We start from the raw sequence: 15,578 nt of genomic DNA on the forward strand, positions 1-15,578 counted from the left end.
GCTGTTGATAACTATAGGTTTCCCAGTGTTTCCAGACGCGAAGGAAAGAGTGAAAGCGTTTATCGGAAGCGTTGCAGAGGTCCTTTAGGCAGAATTTTCAAAATACAGCCACTGCTTGTGCTCCGGGAGAGCGAACTTCCCAAATACATAGGTACACCGAGCCGCATTGTCTCCCCCCCCCCCCCCCCCCATACTGCTTTCAACCATCGCAATTCGCTAGCATCGCCACGTTGATAGGTCTTGATTGATAGACTGAGTGCCGCTTCTGAGAAGTCGAATTTTTCTGTAATAGCATGATACCCGTTTCCGAATCAGTTGGGCTTGCACTCGCTGCACAACAGTGGACACTTTATAACGTGTACTTTTTTTCACCAGGGGGAGTGCTGAACATGCGGGATGAGAACGCGAAGTACCGGGATATCACATGCACCGATACATCTAGGCAGTGGCGGAGCCAGAAATATTTTTCGGGGGGTGTTATACGCCGCTGGTAAAAAAAAAGCAATCCTCTCCCCGACAAAATTTGATTCATTTGTTTGCTTTAATCAACCGACACCCTTCTTTCTGTTAACATGAAAGTGTTTTATTCAGGGATTCACGAAGATTTCACAGAAGTCATATCCGTCACGCAAGTGACGCCAGTACAACGAAACAAGCGGCCTGTAAAGGGTGCACTCCTGCGCAAAGGGTCTTCTTGCGGGAAAGTAACCTTTAGTACTAAAGGGTACGTAATACTTCGGGTTGTTCGTTTGCGGGTTTTATATTTTATCACGAAAGTTTTTTTTTATGCCGGGATACACCAAGATTTTACTGATGCTAATCCGTCACGGGAATGACGCCAGTACGGCTTCGCCGAAGCGACCCGCCAGCAGGACATCGCTCGCCAAGCAAACCCACAAGACAGCCGCCGACCCTCAAATCATGCTCAGCTGCAGATTTCGCTGCAAAGTTCACTTTTGTGTTCTACCGATTACAATGACAAAGAAATCAACTACAGTTTTTTTTACGTGATAGTTTATATATTCGATGTTTAAATTGCACAGGCCAGAAAGAAGGCGAAAGGAAGGAGGAGGAGGGAGAGATGCGGCGCTAAAAAAATTTGGGGGCGTGGTCTAACACCGAACCCCTTCACCCCCCCCCCCCCCCCCGCCCGGACTCCCTGTCTACACCCCTGTCTTTAGGTGTAGTCGAACACCGTAAGGACGGCACTTAGCAGGTGGAGAACACTGGCAAGCACTCAAAGTGTATTGCGCGAATAAAAACACAAACTGAAGTGGAGCGACACGAAAACGTGAGTGCTTTATATACGTTGAAATAAATATACTTGCATTGAGCGTAACAATAACGATGACCTGAGGCTTAGCGGTTGCTTTGATAGTTTCACGCATCCGTCGAGATCTTTGTTTTACGCATGCAGACTGTTAAGTGGTGCAGCGCTTCGTAAGACAAGAGACAACAAGCTGACTCAGTTTGAACAAAAACAATTTCGTGAGTTATGATTGCTGGGTTTCCGGGTAGTCTTGCTACACGTACGTTACGCAGAGTTTATATGAAGAATGCCAGCATTGATTATTATCCTTATTATTAAATGCGTAAGCATTTCTATGTTGACACACTTAGAGTGCCGTTTGTCCGTCTCTAAAGCTTGGAGTGTAAACACTTTCGCGGCACACGGAAATGCTGTTAATAAAATTACCTAGAGACTTTATACTGATATTGCCCATGAAAATGTCTTCCCCGCAGTACTTATGTATTTTAGTGAAACCGTATTTAAAGAAGGTGGCCTCTCACGTAAGTTTACGTTTTCTGCTGCCTCTGGTGCGTTCCTGTTCTATACGAAACCTAAAAAAATGAGCTACCAGCAATGCTTCTGTCTGTGTTAGTGAAGCCGACTTTAAATGAATGTGTTCGGTGTATAGCACAGCGGATTAAGAATTTATTGATTGGTAATGAGGTTTAACGCACAGACGCTACACAGGCTATAAGGCGCGCCGTAGTGGAGGGCTCCGGATTAATATTGGCCACCTTCACCGGATCTTGAACGAGCGCCGAAATCTCGAACATACGGGCGTTTGTGCCACATTTTTCACTCGGCAGACTCTGTGAGTTTTGATTGTTACTGCCAGCACGACAGCCAATTGACTCTCTCTGTGCATGTTATTTGATTGATTGATTGATTGATTGATTGATTGATTGATTGATTGATTGATTGATTGATTGATTGATTGATTGATTGATTGATTGATTGATTGATTGATTGATTGATTGATTGATTGATTGATTGATTGATTGATCGTAGTAACGAACTCGCGTTCAGGTAAAGTTAACAAAAAAAATCCAATTATATAACAATAAAAACTCCAACAGCAAGCGTCAAAGCAATTGATTTTGTTTGGTACCAGGTTGGCTGCTAACGTTCCGCAACGCACGTCCACCACCGTAAACACGAACAAAACGGGAGAATGGATGTGTGAAACAATCTCTGTTATTACCCTTGTTATGAGCGTGGAGGGGGTGGGTAGCGAAAGGGAAGCGCTAACAATAGGCCGTTACAGGGCCACGCAGACGGAACGTGGCCAGCAAGGATAACTCGACTCGGTGGCGGGGGCTGCTCGCGCGCCGCACGCACAGACGTGACTACGGTGGGCAGAGCGGAAGCTGCCGGCCGACGGGAGCCACGCCGCAGGCATTCGCGCGCTCTGATACACGCGCCGCTCAAACAGCCACGAGGTGCTAGCGAGGGAAACAGATGGAAGGGAAAGGCGACTCGAATCAGGGAAAGGAAGGCTCCAGTGTTGCACCACCAGCAGATGGCTGCGTATCCTGGGAGTACGCTCTCTCTTAAGTGGCTAGGGTTCGGAATCGTCACAACCTGTAACAGCTCTGTCGGTAATTCAAGAAACCAAAAACAGTCAATTGAAAAAGTAACACGTGTACGGGAACGCACAAAGGCTTGCCGTTGACTAGGAGGTGTGGCGACCGGGTCCCCCAAAAGGGTTCGGAAATAATAACGCCTCGGCGGGTGGGAGCCTGTTTCCGCTGACCCGGAAACGAGATCTCGGCGACCCGACGGCTGGGGAAGCGAGGTGCTCGGGAAAGTAGAAAGGCATCCAGCGGCACGTGTTGAAACGGAAGGTAAGGTTGTGGTTCAAGCACCACGCGGAAAGCAGGCTTCGTTAGCGTTGTTCTTCTAGAGTTCAACACACGTGGCGGCAGCCCGATGAACTTTGGTCTGCCTTCTTAAACACGGCAAGGCTTTGTGCAATATTTTTAACCCGTTGCGCCAATGTTCACGTAAACTATCCATCTAAATTTCCCCACTTGGTCATCCAAATAGCAGAGATTGTTGGTGGAGAATGCGTTTAACGATGGTTTTGCCGCGCTCACATTAGATAACCCTGACGCCACTATGCATTCGTGTATTGCTCATACGCAATCGAAGCTCTAACTCGCCAAAATTCAGCTCACCAAAAGCCAGCCACGCAGTTATTAAACTTACAAGCTACTCAACGAATAGAAGCTCTAACAAATTGTAAATAAACGAGGAATCGACACAAGGCACAAAATAATAGTACCTAATCTGCTCAAGTTATCTGAACAGAAGCAACCGCACCATCATAACCTCGAATTACGCCCCCCGGCTCGACAAATCAGACTATAAGCAGAATACTCATAGCCTTCAACAATACGAAAAGAGCTTCCGGCCGACATCTGGCGTGACGTACATAATGCACTTGCAAATGTTCTCCGCACTGGTAAAACAATTTCTCCCGAAGGTCGCCAAAGTCCGCTACAAAGTGATGAACAATGGCGCTTAGAGCAGGCCCCTCATCTTCCCCCTTTTCCCCGCCGGGTACACAAAGCTTTCCTTTCAGCTCCCTATTCCCGCTCCCCGTGCAGCGTTAACTCGCTTTTACACCTTCCCCTTTCCTTCCCACACCGCATCCTTTTTCAGCAGGTTCTCCCGACCCTAACCCCGTTCGCGGAACTCTGCTCACACGTTCTCCCGTGGAACAGTGCCGTGCAGTGCAGTAGCAGTTGCGGAACCCTTTTCCGTTCCGGCAAAAGTGTTCGGCTCGTACTGTCAACTCAGAGTCGGATGAGATGATTTTGGGGCCTTGGTACTGCTCTGATTTTTGAGCTCTTAAGAATAATTATGATGACCTATACTGATACGCGGTAAAGCAGTATCTACAAAGTGTATTTACAGCCGCTTTATACAAGCTCCTATGCACAAAGATACACGGTTGAAAAGAGCGTCGCGTAATCAAGGGAAAAAACTACAGGCGCGTTACCATCAGCGTCCTCTTCATCTTCTCTCCTTCATGATTTTCCCACTTCCCCACAGCAAACCTACGTTCTTTTTGTAGCGACTGTTTCAAACGTGTAAAACACTATTATGACGGTTATAATACTGATTACGAGGAGAAAGAAAGGGCCCAAGAAAGTAGAGGCGACGGAAATACTTTGCTTGCTTCAATTGCATTCCAAGTGGTTGTGAGATCAGAAGTGAAAGTTTTGTGATTAGCAAATCCATCTAGAGAAACTGTAGAGTCTGTAGGATATGGCTGCATTAACCGGCGACGAAAAATCATGCACCTCTCCGTCTAACGACAAAGATGGTTGAACGCAAAGCTTTCTCGTGGTGGATTCTTTGGTTGGCCAATCCCACACTGCAAGTATGTGCTACTTTTCTGAACTTTTCTGGAATACTTTTCTGGAATACCCACAGCAACGCTCGGGTGTGCACTACGTAGGCTTAACGTTTGGGTTTGGGGTCTACGGCGGGAATCGGTACCTGCTGCTTGGAGTTCGCTTCGGTCATTCCGAAATTGAGCAGTCGGTTAGACACCGGCTTCAACAACGCGAGACACACAGGTTCGATTCCAGTTACGGCAAGCGTTGTTTTCGTTCACTTCACGCACGATCGCTCATCATCATCGTCAAAGAAAGTTGGCTTTCCTGCAGAGCGTACTGGCGTATACAACGGCATCATTGAGAACACAGAAGCTTCGCTTTAAAACTGGGGGACCAAAACGCGTCAGCTCAGTGTGCGGCTCGTTGTACGACTGTCCTGTTCTCCTGGAATGCGACAGTACACAAGTGCTCCTGTCAAAAATAATTGTTCTCTTGGTTTGTTTTTTTTTTGTTTTGTTTTGTTTTTTCGCCGAGCTTCGTACACTCGCTCTTTATTTCCAAAACTTCACTCCCCAGCTTCTGCCTCATGGGGCTTTTTAAAGAGTAACGCAGTTTTAGTTTTACTGGAGAAAAAAAACTGAATAATTGATTGGTTTCACAGGTCGTCGGTCAAGGCCTGAAATAAGACCAATCTACAGCTCGTCAGCTGAATTCAACTTCTCATTAATTGAAATAAACTAAAAGCTTTATTGGCTGCAGCTATTTAGCGAGCCCTAGCAAGCCGCTGTCTACGCCCACATGGAGCACGATTTAGATGAAAACTTATTCAAAATCATGCTGATTCCGCGCTAGCACTTGTCAATATACCTCGCAAAGTTGAAAACGTAGAACTACTATATCTACCAGTGGTTACCAGCAGCTAGTGAGCATTTTTACAAAAATGTTCACCTGGGTCAGTAATGCCCCAGGAACGGTAAATGAACTAAGCACGATGCCTTTTCACCATTAATCTTTTAACACACCCCTGTATCCTGTTGAAATAGCCACAGAAACGAACCACTGAAGAATGGTGTATTCTAGCATTTCATTCGCGACGTGAATGGGCTGTGAACAAGGACCTCATGGTGCCGGATTTGTAACTTCCGTTTCCCAGCATCTTCAGTGACTGCCGTTGAGTACGGTCATTTAGGCATTGTTGTACAAGCAAGAAAAAAAAAGCGCTGAAGAAGTTCAGTAGTAAATTCAATGCAAGAAAATGTAGAGGAGAAGAAAAGAGGAGGCGAAGGAAGAACAATACATGATAGAATAATTTTTGTTGTTCATTGAAGAAAATTTTATTCACAAAGTAAAATACGGAACTGGTCCCACACATATTCATGCGCGTTTATCTTCCCTTGTGCACATGGGTGTGTTAGTTGACAATTCTCCTGCTTCATGCAATTAACACTGTGATTATTTTCTTTTGTTCTTTCTGTCGCCAGATGCGCCACCACTGTGTGCGTGTAAAGTTTTTGGTATGTCCAAATGTATTCAGCCAGTACGTATATTCGCAATACTATTTCCTCCTTCGGCCCTCCCCCCCACCCCCCTCCCCCCGCAAAATATATATAGTTTATTTTTCCTCTTATTTTATCATGATGTCCTTTTCTCATTTTGCTATTCGGGACGTTTTGAAACATAACTTTTCTGGAGCTTCCCAATGAAGTTCCGCATCATTTCCTGCATCTTTTGTCTCTTGTTTTCCCCTTTCCTGCACCTACCTTCCCATTTTACGCCCAACCATGGCGCGGACGTCTCTTCGGAACACCGAAAAGAGGCATCCAGTAGACTACTCCTCGCTGTACCGAACCAGACGGACCCGAGGAGCACGCGGGGAAGCCGCCACCACCGGTCGGGCCGAAACAACCCGACCGGTAAATTTGCCCGGGCGCGGGAGTTTCCAAATCAGGTGATAATAAGGCGGAACGAGCCACGGCCTCCCGCTGTATCAAGCCGTGAGGCTCGGGGCGAGCAAGCGGCACACTTGGAGGAACTCCGCTGGGAGGAAACGAGTTGACGACGAGGGTCGGAGAGGAAAGTGTGCGGGAGGGAAGAAAAGGCTTCGCACGAGTACCGGGGTGGTGGTGGCAGCTCCCCATCCTAGCTAGGTGGCGATGTGAACCAGCGCCGGAACCTCTTCGCGCCTTCTGTGCCTCTAACGCCCGTCCCTCCAGCTCGAAGCTGCTGCTGATTCTCCGGCCGCCTCGTTCCGTCCTTCCCGACCGGAAGCGGAAATAGAAAAGGGACGTGACTTCTTTTCCCCCCTGAACTCAACCTCGTTTTATTTATCTTTACCGCGCGGCTTTGTTGTTGCTGCCCGCCGGGCTGCCACTGTTCCCTCCTCGCTTTCCTCCGACCGCGCTCGCTTGTTTCTCCCATCGGCTCCTGGAAGATGCTGCGTGAAGTTGGATTGAAGAGGAAAGGATGAGGAGGAGGATGGAGCGGAACGAAGAGAGCGCGTAAAGGCAATCGTGAGCGCACGGCGTAGGCGCGGGAGACGTGACTCGCCGTTCAACGGCCATGGGCGGGAATAATAAGGGCTTCAATAAGGAGACCAGAGCGGAAAACGAAGTAAAACCAGCCCGAGCCGATAGAGGGGGAGGAGAAAACAAAAACTGGAGCGTGCTTGTGCTGGTACGAAGCGAAAATCCGAAACGCAGTGAAAAATAACAGAAATGGCCTCGAGGAGACAGCGACACGCAAAGAAATGAACAGCATCGTGGGAAATCATCGCGCCCTAGGCGGGCCTGTCTGGCTCTTTTTTAGCGTGTGAGTGCCGCGGGAAGATGAAGGCCCGTACGTTGGAACGATATATAGGCTGCAACGTCGCGAAGGGAAGACGTACGGGGTTCTCGTTCAGAAAGAAGTAACGTTACTTCCGGGTGTGGCGGACCCTAAACGGAAACAAGAATTAAGGGAATCTTCAAGACGTGTATTTAGTATCAGGGGTCACATGAGAAAGCGAATGCCGTAGAAACGAATCGGTATTACTCTCTAAGTGAAGCGTTTGTTCAGACACATATACTAACAAAGCATATACTAATATATACTAATAATTAACAGAGCTACATAATAGTTTATAATGCAAACTGTGGGTATTTATCAGGGTGTCGAACCGGAACCGGAACCGAACCGAAAACCGGAACCGAACCCGAATTTTTGCCTGGAACCGGAACTGAACCGGAACGGTATTTTTGCCGCCATTTTGGAACTGAACCCGAACCGGAACGAGTCGAAGGAACCGTTCCGAACCGGTTCCGGAGCCTGAAAACTGTGATTTCTAGTTTTCCATTTCGGTACCCTACCTTGCGCTGAGGATATTTTTGCCATTCGCCAGATGGCACCACAAAATATTTTCCATAGTCTGCAGTTCCCAATGACCGTAAGGTTCCCATCAACGATTCTAGTAACGTTGGTTCTCATCTTATTATTACCGTGCATAATATAATGTAAATATAACGTAAATATAATGTAAAGTCCGTATACACTATTAGTTTGCTTTAGGTATTGCCCATCTCCTCCCATTATCTTTTTACATTTAGAATCACTAAAGTTAGAACGCATATTCTGTGGCAACATATCATGGTGTATTCTTTATGGTTTCTATCTGCAGTGTGTTTAAAATCGTGTAAAGTTTTCCATGTGCTGTTAATTCGAATGCATCCGTGTCCCGTGAAGGCCTTCAGGGACACCATCAACAATAAATACACATCTTCCACTTATTTTAGTTTGAGTGGGCGCTTATATTAAAACAGCACTGAGACACAAACACTCACAGTTCTCTACGTCATCATCACTTTTTCTTGTACAGTGCCGTTGTGTCCTTTAGTTACTGCCCTAGGAGAACATGAGAATTGAAAAAAAAAATTGGGGCCTTCTCATTTGCACTTTTAAAGTAGATGCGATAATGCGATAGCATTTTGATGCATGAATCTAAGTCGATTCACGCGGATTAGCGGGTAGACTGGGGTGGTTTAGTGAGATGACTGAATGAACTAATGTGAATTAGTGGGACTGCGGTGTTGATTAATATTAATTAGAGGAATTAGTTGGTCAGTTAGGGCGGATTGGAGGGTCGGAACAAACATGATAGCATTGGGGTCCTTAGTATTTGTAAAGTTTGCAGCGTTCTCTTTGTCGACCAATCAGGAAATGTAGTTACGCACAAAATAGCCGGAAAGTTATGTGTCGATCACCTGAATGCTATAAAAGGCCTTTTTTATGCAGGTATTACGCTCTTATGTTGTTTCTCGCGTAAGATTTACATCTCGCACTGAAGTTAAAAACTAATTGTCTAATACATGTCTTATATTCATCAAAAGGTTCTGAAAATGTGTATATATATGAGGTAAGACTAGGAAGCAACTAAACTGAAAGAAAAAAAAAGAGGAACGATCAACTGATTTGATGCGAAAGACACCTGATAGCCAATACCTTCTCTTTCTTTGTGCTACCGTTCTGCAGCCTTCCACCGGTGTAGCATCTCAACCCCCGAACACAACCCCCTCCAAGCTGAGGAAGCGGCGATCACGTGCGCTTAGCCAAAGCGGCGCCAAAAGTCTCATAAGAGACTCTTATCAGGCGTGGCGCAACTTTGCCAACGGTCTATCGCATGTTACAACAATTCCACCAACGAGACCAGCCAGGATTGTATAGGCACCAGCTCATACTGCCATCGCTGGCAGACAAGATCACCAACGTCGTGGCTCGACATTTGACCCGCTTAGCCAGCGCTGATGAAGCCGAGCCCGAGCGCATGCATCCTGTATGCATACCAGGAAATTAATTAGCACTATAGGCTCTCCCGTTGAACGTATTCCTTCCCGCACAAATCGCTACCGAATAACAAGGAAAGATTATTCCGCGCCCTGCGGATTAACACCTTCCCACACATCACCACTCTTCACCTGTTTGTCCGGACACAATTCTCTCCATTCCGTCGCTTCTGTGGAGAGCCTGGGAACCTCATACACACAGTAGGCGGATGCGACAAGTCCACCCTAGATCCACCCAACCTCCACGTTTCTATAGAGATTTGGGAGAGAGCCTTGGCCAGCTCCGGCCTGGAAGATCAGTTTCTCTTGATGGAAAGGACTGTCGACTCGACCCCTTGAATGAGGACGCCTCTCTGAAACTTTTCCTCGATTTATTTAAAGTTCATTTTCCCTCTCTCTATGAGGGATAATTACTGCTGCTTGTGACTTCACTCAGCCATAATCTTTCGTAGAGCCCAACCGCTCTCACCTGCGCTGAAGTGCCATTTAGCAAGTTCCTATCTCCGGTGGTTCCGTATCCAATGCCGTCCTGTACACGACGTCCAATGAGTTATTAAAGCCGTTCTTTCTTTCTAACTGGTAGGTTAGCATATGAAAGATGAGCAGAAGGAAATCGCTTTAAACGCCACCAGCCACGTTTGAAAGTCGGAGGTTGACGCCGACGCCGGACTGTTTTCGACTTCTAGCAGTGCTAATGATTTCGTGTTAAATCTAAAGCGCACTTGAAACAAGGGGTACATGAAAAGCGTAGCAGACCAACCAATTTATTTACGATGCAAAATTTTTTGCCTCATTGTGCGAAAACAGGGGTGCATGCGCGCGTGCGTGCGTAGACATTTGGTGGAACCAAAAAAGATGTTGGGCGCTCAGGCTCTCCTGTCTGCCAAAAAGACTGCCAGCTTGCTAGTAAACTACCTGCCTGCCTGCCTGGCTGCCTGCCAGGCAGACGATTCCTGCGAGGATGCGTGATTTGGGGACGAGGGGTGGCCCGCCACAAGACGCCCGGGCGGTGTGGGCGGAGACGCAAAATGCTGTACCATGGCGACACTCCAGGGTACTAAAAAAATTATGCAGAAATTCAAAGAATTATCGACTAATGCGTGTCATTCCTATGCCGCTTGCCCTCAGTGTGAGTTTCTACTTGCCAATTTTTTTTTGTTTTTATAAATCCTGTGCGACCAATTATCTCAATTGACGCTGCTATAATTACAAATGGAATATTCGCGAAATCTCCATTATTGTAGAAAAGCAAGCAGTTATACGGTTTGCCATTTTCGTTAATTGCCTAATATTTTTCTTATTTCATAGTTTTTCAAAATTTCGTTCCACCAATTATTTCCCTTTGCGCTATTATAACGATTACATTTGTAACTCGCGAAATCTGCCTTATTGTGGAAATTCAGGGTGTTACACGGTTCGCCAGTTTCGGCAATTATTTTACATTTTTCTTATTTTTTACATTTTTAAATTTTGTTCGACTAAATATCTCCATTTGCACTATCATAACGATTACAGGTGGAAATTTCCGAAACCCACATTATTGTGGAAATGCAGGGTGTCACACGGTTCGCCAGTTTCGGTAATTACTTTTTTTATCTTTTAGATTTTCAGAAATTTCGTGCGACCAGTTATCTTCATAAACGCTATTATAGCGATTACAGGTGGAACTTCCGCTATATCTGCATTTTCGTGGAAATGAAGGGTGTTACACGGTCCTGGCTGTGGGCAAAGAATGCTACGCATTAAAACGATTGTGGACGGACGGGTCGTCTGCTTATAGTAGGACGGGGCAATAGGCAGTCTGCAGGAAGGCTGCCCATTACCGGAAGATTCTGGTGAAGATGCACCGAGGGGGAGGCGTCGGAGGCACCCGTATGCTGCCCACTGGTCAGGAGGTTACCTGTTTGCCTTCAAGAAGACTGTGGCGAGAACGCATTATTTGGAGACGATGTGTGGCCCATCACTTGTCGGCGAAGGGAGTGGATCACATGGCTGCACAGCGGCTACGACGAGCCATGCGTTGGAGCGCAGCCCTTAAGCACCCGCTCCTGTGGTTTCGCGTAGTCCCTCAGCGTCGGACTCGTTGTAACCGAGAGAACGAAGACGCCACCGAAGATAGAGCTAGCAGGAAAACGGAGGTTGAAAGTATGACAAGGAGGAGGAGGAGGAGGATAAACATCTTTATTGAGGGAAAAGGTTGCGTGGACTCTTCAGGAGGTGAAGTCCTCAGTCCAGGACCCCATATGCCTTGCCAGCCGCTACAGCCCGCTCCACCAGCCGAAGCTGGTCGGACAGGCATGAGCTGGATAGGGCGCGCCTCCAGAGCTCGGGAGAGTTGTAAGGATTCGGCTTGGGGAGAGGGTGGGAGGGGCATCCACCAACCATGTGGAAGAGAGTACACTCTGCTCCACAGAAGGGGCAGCTAGGGGACGTAATTTCTTCGGAGTAGTGGCAGACTCTTTTTGGGTGGGGAAAGGTGTTTGTTTGCAAGGCACGGTAGTGGTGTGCCTGCTCGATAGAGAGGTGTCGGTGCGGTGGGGGAAGGGTGCGTCGGGCCAGGCGTAGGATGTTGCGTCATTTCTGTATATGTCAGGAGGGGAGTAAATCTCTCCGAGGCGGTGTCTGCACTCCTCGTGCGGCGTGTCATTTCTCGCGCGAGGTCGTGCGCCATCTCGTTCCCATTCACTCCCAGATGGGCTGGAGTCCATATTATGTGGATCTGTCGCTGCGGCGGGTGGCGGAGTAGCATTGCGCGGGCCGCAGCGTGAACGGTTCCGGCCTGAAAGTGTCGGCAGGCCTGTTGGCTGTCCGTCACAACAGTAGTAGCCTGGGTGGAGCAGATGGCAAGTGCGATTGCCGCCTCTTCAGCTTCAGCTGGTGAAAGTGTTTTGACAGAGGCAGTGATAGCCTGTCTTCCTTGGGCGGGGCTTACTGCCAAGGCGAACGCTGGATAGGAGGAGTATGCTGCCGCGTCTGTGAAGACCGCGTCAGCATCTCGACTGTACTGTCGTGAGATGGCCTCCGCGCGAGCCTTGCGCCGTCCACTGTGGGGCTCAGGGTGCATATTACGCGGCAAGGGTTGTACTTTAATGAGTTCTTGAGTAGGTCGGGGGAGGGGCTCTAGAAGGGGGCCATTGTAGCCCGGTGTATTTATTCCCAGTCCTGAGAGGACCTGGCGGCCCGCGTTGGTTAGAGAAAGCCGTCGGTATTGTTGTAAAAGATGTCCTTCAACTAGTTCAGACGACGTATTGTGGATACCGAGTTGAAGAAGTAGCAAGGTGGATGTGTTTGTGGGAAGGCACAGTGCGCGCTAGTATGATTTTCGAATTATTGCATTGACACTTTCTTCTTCGTGCTTGTTGAGAAGCGCATATGGGATCGCGTACGTAATGCGGGAAATAATGAAGGCGTGCACGAGACGTAGCGCCGCATTCTCCCCGAAGCCGCGCCTCTTCGTGATGATTCGGCGCAGCATATGGGATACCTGGTCCGTAGTGTGCTTCAGCCGAGTTATGAGGGTGGAGTTCCGTTTATCTTGTTGGAAGACCATCCCAAGGATCTTGATTTGAGGAGTGGGGCGGATAATGTGGCCCTCGAGGTGTATTTCGACCGGTGGAGGTGGGTCATGCTTGGGTCTTCCTGGTTGGACCACGAGTAGCTCAGACTTTTGCGGGGCGCACGAGAGTCCGCAGTATTTGGCGTACTCAGTGACCACATCGGCCGCTTCTTGAAGGCGAGCTTCCATGTCCCCCCACGAGCCTGTGCCCGTCCAAACTGTCACATCGTCGGCGTAGAGCGCATGCTTGGTGTTCGGAAGAGCTGCAAGGCGTTGTGGCAGTTTGATTAGGGCGATATTAAATAGCATCGGGGAGAGCACTGCTCCTTGTGGAGTGCCTCTGCTCGCCAGGTTGATGGGGTTGGACTTCGCTTCGCCAACGTGGAGTACCGCTTGCCTCTTAGTAAGGAAGTCTCGCACGTAAGTGTACGTGCGTTCCCCGCAATGTAGCTCTCGCAGGTGGGCCAAAATGACTGAATGGGACACATTGTCAAAGGCCCCCTTGAAGTCCAATGCCAGCATTGCCGTGGGGGAGTGTCGGGTGGCAGGGGTCATGACTTCTTCTTTAATCTGGAGGAGAATGTCCTGGGTGGAGAGGTGGGGTCTGAATCCAAACATCGAGGTTGGTATGAGGTTCCGATCGTCTAGGTGACGCTGGAGGCGAGCGAGGACGATGTGCTCCATGAGTTTACCGACGCAGGACGTTAGCGATATAGGTCGTAGGTTGTCAATAGAAGGGGTCTTGTTCGGTTTGGGGATGAGGTGAACGTAGGCGAGCTTCCATTCTGCAGGGATCTTGCCCTCTCGCCACACTCTATTGAGGCACGCGGTGAGTGACACGAGAGAGTCGTCATCGAGGTTGGCTAGTAGCCTGTTGGAAATTCCATCAGGACCTGGCGCGGTGTTTTTCCGTATCCGGGACAGTGCCGCTCGTACCTCCGAGATGAGGATGTCTTGATCCAATGAGGGGTTCGGCGATCCATCGTAGTCTGTGTGGCTCTGTTGCGGACCGGGCGGGAAGAATTTTGCCTCGAGGTTCGTTAAAAGTGTGTCGGTTGAGTGATTGTGCAGGAGGGCCCGTAGTTGGTTTGATGACGTTGCCTTCGAAGAGGAGGGGTCCAGGAGGTAACGAAGAATTTTCCAAGTTTTTGACGTGCTCACGTGGTTTCCCATGGCGTCGCAAAGGGAGAGCCAACTCTCACGGCACAGTTCGCGTGCGTATTTGGCCGCCTTTTCATTGAGCTGCGCAATGCGGATGCGGAGTTTTTTATTGTGCCGCTGCTTTTTCCAGCGCTTTTGCAGGCTGCGTCTAGCTTCCCATATGTGTAGAAGGTGCGTGTCTACGCAGGGATTGTCGGTATTTGTCTTTATGTTAGTAGTACAAGCGGCCTGGTCCTGAATAAGTTGGGCTATCCATGCGGAATATTGATCTTCCTCTGCCGGATCTGCGGTGTCCTCTGTGCTGCGCGCTGACCTCAGTTTTCGGAAACCGGACCAATCTGTCAGGGCAGCACGTCCCACTGTGCGGACTAGCTCCGGGCCTGAAATGATTAATTCAATAAGGAAATGATCGCTGCCCAGTGCCTCTTGCTTGTTTCGCCATACGCACGTCACCTGCTGGTTGCTCAGGGCGAGGTCTGGCGTAGTATCGCGAGAGACGCTTGTGCCCGTGCGAGTGGGTATGCTGAGCTCGTTGAGTATCTGCCACGCCTTCTCGTCTACGTACTTGTGAAGGTAGTTGCCCCTTGGATTAGCGTAAGTGTAACCCCAAAGGGGGTGCGCCGCATTGAAGTCTCCACTTACGATGAGTTGGTGCTTCCCAGCTTTCTTTCGCGCCAGTTCCAGCGTGTCATTTAGGGCCTGCGGAGAACATTTGGGCCTGCAATAGACATTAAGGTGGAAGATAGGTAAGGAAGTCTTTGATGCCTTGGCGGGGAGTAGTTCTAGTAGTACGCCTGGGGCTCCTGCTAATGGAAGGGAGTGCTGTATAGCGGTGATAGACCTGGATACCAGCGTGTGTAACACCCGCGTGCCATCCGCATGAAAAGTGATATAGCCGGGGAGCGAAGCGTGGGTGTTGCTTTCTTGCAATGCGACAACGTGTGGAGGTGTTTCTTGTGTTGTAATATACTGGATCAGTTCTGAGCGTTTTTCGCGGAATCCGCGGCAGTTCCACTGCCAAACAATTGTTTCGCCGCGGCTCCGACTATTCTTATTAGGAGGACCCATCTTCTTCCATGGCATCTTTGGGTGGAGGAGGAAGGGAGGTAGTGACGCGAGTGCACTGAGGAATAAATGCTTCCATTTTCGAGAGGCGTTCTTCGAAATTGGTATTCATTTCTTTGAGGGCTTGCATGGTCTGGTTCAGTTGGTCAGTAATAGTTTGTTGCGAGGCGGTCAGCTGCTGTAGCATAGAACGTATTCCCACCACCTCGTCTCGAGTGATAAATGGCGTGGGGTTTGCTGGCATCGCCTGGCCCGAAATTGGTGGGAGGGTTGTGGGAAGAGGGGGGGTTGCATCACTGCCCGGTGGGAGGGAAGTTCGGGGACGCTTGATAGCGGGAGAAAGT

General features: G+C 48.8%; 1 protein-coding gene across 4 annotated transcripts in view; it reads right to left on the reverse strand.

Moving 5' to 3' along the window:
• The window catches only part of Trh (PAS domain-containing protein trachealess), a 450,481-nt gene that overhangs the window by 94,793 nt on the left and 340,110 nt on the right, over positions 1 to 15,578 (reverse strand). The window lies entirely within an intron of this gene.

Source organism: Haemaphysalis longicornis, unplaced genomic scaffold, assembly GCF_048455015.1.
Source record: "Haemaphysalis longicornis isolate Haplotype H1 unplaced genomic scaffold, Haemaphysalis longicornis Haplotype H1 scaffold_8, whole genome shotgun sequence".
NCBI classification, from domain to species: domain Eukaryota; kingdom Metazoa; phylum Arthropoda; class Arachnida; order Ixodida; family Ixodidae; genus Haemaphysalis; species Haemaphysalis longicornis.